This window comes from Temnothorax nylanderi, unplaced genomic scaffold (genome assembly GCF_030848795.1).
Source record: "Temnothorax nylanderi isolate EJ_2023f unplaced genomic scaffold, tnyl_v1.0 TNYL_tig0086_pilon, whole genome shotgun sequence".
NCBI classification, from domain to species: domain Eukaryota; kingdom Metazoa; phylum Arthropoda; class Insecta; order Hymenoptera; family Formicidae; genus Temnothorax; species Temnothorax nylanderi.
In genome coordinates this window covers 584471-592342 of record NW_027249148.1, presented here as the reverse complement: position 1 = coordinate 592342, position 7872 = coordinate 584471, and the positions used below count along the sequence as shown (strand labels likewise).

General features: G+C 36.4%; 1 pseudogene; it reads left to right on the top strand.

The window, feature by feature from the left end:
* Positions 1-1065: 1065 nt before the first annotated feature.
* On the top strand, positions 1066-7387 carry LOC139774755 (uncharacterized; annotated as a pseudogene).
* Positions 7388-7872: the final 485 nt, after the last annotated feature.

Genomic DNA, 7872 nt, shown 5'->3' with positions numbered 1-7872 from the left:
ACGTATATAGGTAGCTTGCATCGGTCGATTCGTAACGCGACGATTCGTAAAACGAGCTCCATACGAGTGCGTAAACGCGGAACATGCAGTGTTTCCTGTGCGTTACACACGCATTGCGTAAAATTTAATTGGCCGCGTTACGCTCAATTACATCAACGCGTTCAGCAGGTTTTTTTTCTCCCCCCCCCCCCTCTCTCGCTCGCTCGCAGAACACGTCGTTGAGCGTGAAACGTGCTACTTGACGAAACGACTTTTTTTTCCGCTTCGTCGTTTTGTTGCCCACAGCGCGTCACGCGAAGGGTCGTTATTTTAACGACACGACTTAACGCTTTTAATTCGCGTTATCGGGTGCTCGATAAAGCGCCCTAGTATAATCATTCGGGGAAACTATTAGCTCTTTGTTTTGTTTTTTAACACACGATACATGCTAAATCGAATCAATAAAGATCACGAAAGAAAACGGTCAATCGTTGGTGTAGTGTGCGGTTGTATACATGTGTCTACAGGGCTTGTAATATATTTTTTTTCTTGTAGATTTTCTCTGTATTTTTATATTACAATTATCTTTAAATTTCTTTACATTTGACAATTAAATGTTCATTAGTCATCTATTTGACTCTCATATTTACAAAAGAAAAAAACTATAATTCTTTCTTTTACTCGCATAATGCTCATGTATTTCCATTATTCGTATTCGTATTCGTATTGCCTATCATTCAAAGAAGTTTTTTTTTAAATTTTTTTATAATTTTTTTATAATTTTTGAAAATGTTTTATGTTGCTTGCACATAAATGTGTTTAGCTTGATCTGTGGAATTGTTGCAGATCAAAGACCTGCCCGCAATGTCGGGTCCGAACAACCGTGGAGACGATACATAGAATATATTTCAATTTGTCAAACAGCGACAATATCGCAGAAGATGCTGCAGCAATGTTTAGATGCGAACAATTACAGGAAAGAGAATGAACATTTGAAGAAAAATCTTCAACATTTAAAAAAGTATGTTTTTTTCATAGTATTTATAAGTTTTAAATATATACGTATTTGGGGATACGTATTTGGGGATGTCGATGTCGATCGTGGATGATAGTGATGGAGAGGAGGAGTGTATGGTTGGATGCAACGATGGTACGTGGAGGAAACGTCCCCAAAAATACCATGCGACTCTCTGCGAGTCGCGATGGTGCCGCTCCACTATATGCCCGCCTGACTCTTGTCGTCCGATGAGATCGTCGGTGAGAGTGTTGATCAGGGGAATTCCTATCTATCCCAACATTATTGGCTATTACAATCGAGTGTTATTTGTCGGCATTGATAATTAACCAACAATTAATGTTGGTTATAAAATTTTCTACATAATTTACTTGACATTTTGACGAATCCTTTTATTTCAACTTCTTGTCCTTTCTCAAAATCGACGTTATCCTCAGGCTTATAATCGGTGATTTGAATTTCCAGTTTATATTTACCGTCTGTAATAGAACCACTACCAATAGTTTTGAAACTATTTGAACATATATTTAAACTGGTTTTAAGAAGTTTTTCTTATTCCTAACTAATTTAAACTGAATAGTACTTGAAATAGGATCAATTCGTAGTTTTCTCGCTTTAATTAGAAAAATTCAGATGTAAAGCCAAATATGCGTGGTTTGCAAAAGTTCTGATTGTTTCACGAAGGCTTCTAGTGACCCAAAAAACCCCTGGATGCAAAGTTTCACGGAAATTCAAATTTTTGTTTTTACGTCCGCCATATTGGACCCACCATTTTGAATTTTAAAAATCCGAATACGTATTCGTAATCAGCGACCCAAAAAACCCCTGGATGCAAAGTTTCACGGAAATTATTTAAATTTTTGATTTTACATCCGCCATATTGGATCCGCCATTTTGAATTTTAAAAATTCGAGAACGGATTTGTAATCAGCGCCCCAAAAAACCCCCGGATGCAAAGTTTCATTAAAATTGGTAAAGAAGAATAATTCGACTCAAAGGGTTAATTTTAAAAAATATTAATAAAAGTTTAAAAAAACTGGAGGGTGATGGAGCAATTCTGACTTCATATTCGTTTTCAGCGGCTCAAAATACGTAGGAATAGCATAGTCAGATCCCCAGCACAACCTACTTTTTTTTTGTGGGCCTGTGTTATTAATAATACAATTTTACATAATGTGTTTTCGCGAGAATTATAAGTTTGATGCCTATTTGATCGACCAAATATATATTTTCATTAATCATCTATTTGACTCGCGTCGTATTACGCGATATCAGGCCTATCGCCATTCCGATCACTTAATGGAACGGCGGGCGCGGACAGATCGACTCCGAGACAAGTGATATTGCGCGACGCGTTTGGTAAATAAAACCTGTAGAACTTTGCATTGATCATTTACTACATATTCAACTCGCATACTCACTTGAGTACTACAATATTCAACTATCGGCATACTCACTTGAGTCTGACGTGCTATAGCTCATGTTGTGTTTGGTTCGTTAAGTCAGGATGTATTTTTAAATGTTTTTTAAAATTTGAATAATTCCAGATGTAACTAATTATTATTTTACATTTTTGCACATGAGCTTCATGTTTCGGTAAGTCCCAAGTAATATTGCCGTAGCTCGTCAGTTAGTATATAATGCAACAAATGTAGAAGAACAATAAGCTTACAACGTCATAATAATTTAAGGCCATTAAGAGCACACTAGGTGATCATGGACTATATCCGCGTAATTTAAGGCCATTAAGAGCACACCTAGGTGATCATGGAATATATCCCGACACACATTATATACTAACTGACGAGCTACGGCAATATTACTGGGACTTACCGAAACATGAAGCTTAGTGCAAAAAATGTAAAATAATAATTAGTTACATCTGGAATTATTCAAATTCCAGATTCACTGATATGACTATTCACTGATTCAGCAGTACTAATCACTGATTCAGATTTAGAGAGTTTATTTGTGTTATTACAATTTGAATCTCCATTTTTTATTGTAAATTCTTATAGCTTTCTTTGTAAGTTTTTAAAATTTTTTTAAATTGGGTTGTAGCACAATGGCTATTATGTTTGGGTGAAAACTTCATCGCCCCGTGCAAGTTGGGCGTTTACATTTTTTTCTAGATGAGTAATGTCTAAATACTTGTCAGATTTGTCTACTTGATTATCAACTAATGGTCCTTTCTTCGTTTTTTTCCATCTTATTCATTTTATTTTCTTCTCAATAAGGCGTGGACTCCGCCTTAAAACCCGTTTAGCATTTTGCTTCTCTCCTTGATCTTGCATTTTGGGTGTAATAGTGAAATCCTCGTCCAGTAGTTTAACATGACTTTGAGACTTAAAAAATTTAATAGGACGTGCCATTGTATCCGATATGTTTAAACAACTTTATTTGTGTTATTACAATTTATTAAAAATTAGACGTACCATTAGGATGTAAACAGCGTCGTTAAATATTGGTTACTTATATCTACTAGGTAATGGACGAATAATGAAACTTGGAGTAAGATTTACCTATTGTCAAATAAGTGTTCGATTTCGCTCGATAAAGCAATAGCTGAATAATAGAAACGGCCAAATTACGAGCAATTAATAGGTGTATATTTATTAAAACCACTTTGACAACGTATGTGTTCGCAATATAAAAAAACCACCAATTCCACCAATTGGTTTTGTCTAAGCAATGTCGAAATTCGTTGTCACATGAACAAAGTGACATTGTATACTTGTGCTTATTGTATTTTATTCCTGTTATGTCGTATTTCTTTGACGGTTTCCGGGCAATGGTCATGTGTGCGACAGCATCTATCTAAGTCCGAAAAAATGCCCAATTGATCGTACGAGGATGACGTGTTTCCTTTTCCGCACCATAATGTGCCCGGAAATATTTCAAAAATACGAAAGGTGCGCCCTTGCTTCTCATTGTCTTCTCCGATTGAACGATTAAGATTCTCCATAAATTGGAGAACCTCAATATACAATTCACAGGTAAATTCGTCTGTAAACTCAGGGTGAGGGTGCGTATTGTCTTTTATATTACACAATTCGTGTGTACATGTATCTTCGGTATTATGAAGTGCGAACCTATTGTCTAGTCCCCGGAGACGTATTACGTTCGAATAAATCGATTCTTCTTTATTTATTTCGTTGGTCGTGTCCTCTCTGTCTGGTACAATTGCCCGTGCAGCAGCTATTCCACTGCAGTACCCGCATAATGTCCGTCTGCGTAGCGTCTCGAGAGATTCATTCTCACAGAAATTTCTAATTCACGTTATTCACCGCTAGTATTGTCTTTTTTTGATGATTTTCATTGTCACGACTTGTAAATATATTGCAGTGAAATACGTTTTTACCAGAACTTTTTAAGTTTTTCTTGTTTGATTAAAAGTAGTATTATACATATTTCAGATTTTTAGCTTGTAGAAAAAAATTGAAATTAAATATTCTCTGAAATTAAATATTCTCTTTTAAAACAAAAAATCCAGGAGATAAAATTTTTCTAGAAAAGAATATCTTTACACACAGAATTATGTTATTTGGCGAAGTAATGTTTGATAATTTCTGCTAGGTATTATCTTTTAAGACAAACTTAGTTTCGCCTTTTATAAGATTTTTTAATAACTCCAAACATTGAGAATTTTTATACTAACTGCTGCCAATTTTCAGAAATACGGTATTATATAGTTAAATACGAAGATTTTTATACTATTAATTACATAGCCGATAGCGTGAATTTCTCTCATAATATTTCAAGAATTAGCCAGACTTTTACTTTCAAAATGAAATTCCCCGCTTGTTTATCCGCGGACAGGTTGGCAGATCTCGTAAGAGAGAAACAGTGGCGCAGCATAAGATTACATATGTAACGACATCGTAACATGCTCAAGAGGGTAAGAGACAGAGATGAGCATAGGATATAAAACTCCCTCCATCTCTGCGAGCCGCGAGAAAAGCTATCTGACGCACTTTCGCGTCGTAAAGGTTCCGCTTCAAAAGTGACTGCTATGCCACAGGGATTCTTTGGGCTAAAGTAAAATGCACAACGCATACATACGCGCAAACGTTGCAAGCATATTTTCTGCGTCATGTGTTATGTGAAATTCCGCGAGATTGGCTTGGCGCGAACGCAGACACATTTGTGAATTATAGAAAGACCACGCGAGTTTTTGAGATACAGCGTGCATAAAATGTTTATTTTATAAAATTGAGCATAATCAACATAAAAGTCATTTCTATTGTTATTAAGCTTATTGATCAACCTTTCATGCATGCGATTGTTCAACGCGTGCGTACCGTTCTATGTCGTAGGTATATGCCCGCAAGAAAAAGTGCTTCTCTCCCCGGTTAAAAAAAAGTCTTCGGTTACTATGACGTAACAGTATCGCCGTAAGGTACCTCCTACTCTTGCGATATGTTGGTGTTTCGCTGACGGAAGTGCCGGAGGTCTTCGAGTCGTTCGAACCCTTTTACCCACGGCGCTTCCACGACGAGACTAAACTCATTATCAGATGCTCGCTGGTTCGGAAACTGGGGCACCCTCACCTAGCCTCCATCGACCCAACGGGCGAATTTTATCGGATTATGGCCTTAATCGCGCCGTGATAGGAACGGCATAAATGCCGTAAACCTCTGCGTCTCGATAGACAGCGAAAGTCGACAAATTGCGCCTTTTAAGAAGAAGCACGACTTCCGCGCGCGCGAGGGTGCCATGGCGTGATTAAAAAGATGCAAAGTCGGCTGTTACCATCGACGTGGATTTATCATTGAGTAGAGAGCGAAGGTATTCGGTATCGTTGCGTAAAATGCTATATAGATTGAACTGACAGAAATAGATCTGAGTAGAGATTGATGATATTTCCATAATTTTCTCTCTTCCATCATGATCTAAAACAAGCTTATTCAAGAATTTATGCCTAATACTATATTTATCTTTAAGATAACCGGGGGCGGCCCGGGGTGGCCCGAAGAACGATACTAAGAAATCATAACATATTAACATATAATTAAAACGACAGTAGAAAAAGAAAATAATAATAAATTAATTGATCTTTTTGCGAATGAAAGTATAATACATACGTGTCCGTTGTAAGGCATATGTGGCGTTGCAGAGTAACCGGATCCGATAATAAATGAATTGGAGCTTGAAGATAATAATATGTCCCGAATGTCCCACGGAACATCGAAACTCGGGTTACGCAAAAAATCGTTACAATTACCGATTTCTATTATCGCTGTTTTGCCATTTAACCCTGTTGAATTTTAAGGCAATTTGACATTTTAATAAAGTATTAGAAATTTAATTCCTTAGATTTCTTACCTATATTTATCTTTAAGATAAATATAGTATAACGGATTGCTGGAATAACGACCAGAAGTCAAAATTCTTTACAGAGCAATGTATTACGACAACCCAATGTTGGTAGAGAAACTCGTGCCAAGCGAAAAGCGGAAGTGTCGCCGTTTAAAGAAAAAACACATAAAAGATGCGCTTTTGCAAACATCACCAATGTATGTGTACTCTACACAATTATTATATCAAAATTTAAATGTATATTTTGATTCAGTGGTAAGATTTAAATGCAATTTTCAGCTCGATTTTTATGTCGACGTCCACTCTTTCCTCATGAAAATCAAACCACTATTTTTTTAATTTATCCCAAACACAGCATTGTAATATTTACATTAATGTTCATTATTTCACATTTGGTAGTAGGCCATTACCACATCGCTGGCAGGGCCGAACCATACATCGAAAAAGATGGTTACTCAAACCAAATCAATTGAAAGTAACGTTGCTTTGCCAGAGAAACCTGCAGACGTTGCTGTATCAAAAATTGTACCGGCAAAAGCAAAACTAGTGCCTCGTGTTAAGCCTATTATAAAAAAAGATGATAAAACGGAGACTGCCAACAAAGTTGTAAATAATAGAATGAGTTCAGATTTGGAGAGATCAGAGGATACATCAGTGCTTTAGAAGATATTACATTTTGTTTTACTTTATTCCGTGTATGCAGTACTAATAGACTAAATATATACAGGTTGATGAAAAAACAAATGAGAAAAGGGAGAAATCAGTGGAAAAACAAACGGAGAAAGATGAACAAAGTGAACCATCGTCTTCTGCGAGTGAGGATAAGGTTTCGGCCGCCAGTTTGTTGATCGCCATACCTGTAAGACAATTACCCGAAGGTGTCCAATGGGACTTTGATGTCGAGAATTGGCTAGATCCGTACCAGGTGTCACACTATGCGATGGACATCTTCGAGTATCTGAAAGAACGAGAACGCCTATTCCCCATCGGCAATTACATGGATCGGCAAGTATGCCTCTCGCAATGGATGAGAGCGCTACTGGTCGATTGCGATGTTTAGTTGAACGTATCGGACTAAATATTTCTTGGGAGTGACACATTTTTTTTCTCAGTGTATGTTCTCTGTAATTGGCGCTGTAATTTAAAAAGAGATATTATTTCTTTTTTGTAATTGTAATAGATCACTTGAAGCGCGACTCATCTTTGATAAGGTAACGTAATTATTTTGTCATGTGTATCACTTGAGTTATAATTTTTTGGAAATAAAAATGCTGCTTAGGTTTTTTCGAGATTTTTCGAGATACAAAGATTACGTCTATCACTTGTTACTTCGGTTTTTTCGAGGTAAAGATACTACTGCTTAGGTTTTGTCGAGATTTTTCGAGATACAAAGATCATACGTCTACCACTTGTTACTTAGATTTTTTTGAGGTATAATATTACCACTGTTTTTTTTTTCGAGGTAACAACATATACACTACTATGCGTGTACTTGGCACCTTTCTTTACCTTTTTTTTAAAAAAGGTAATTTTGTACAGTATAAATTATCGCAAAAATT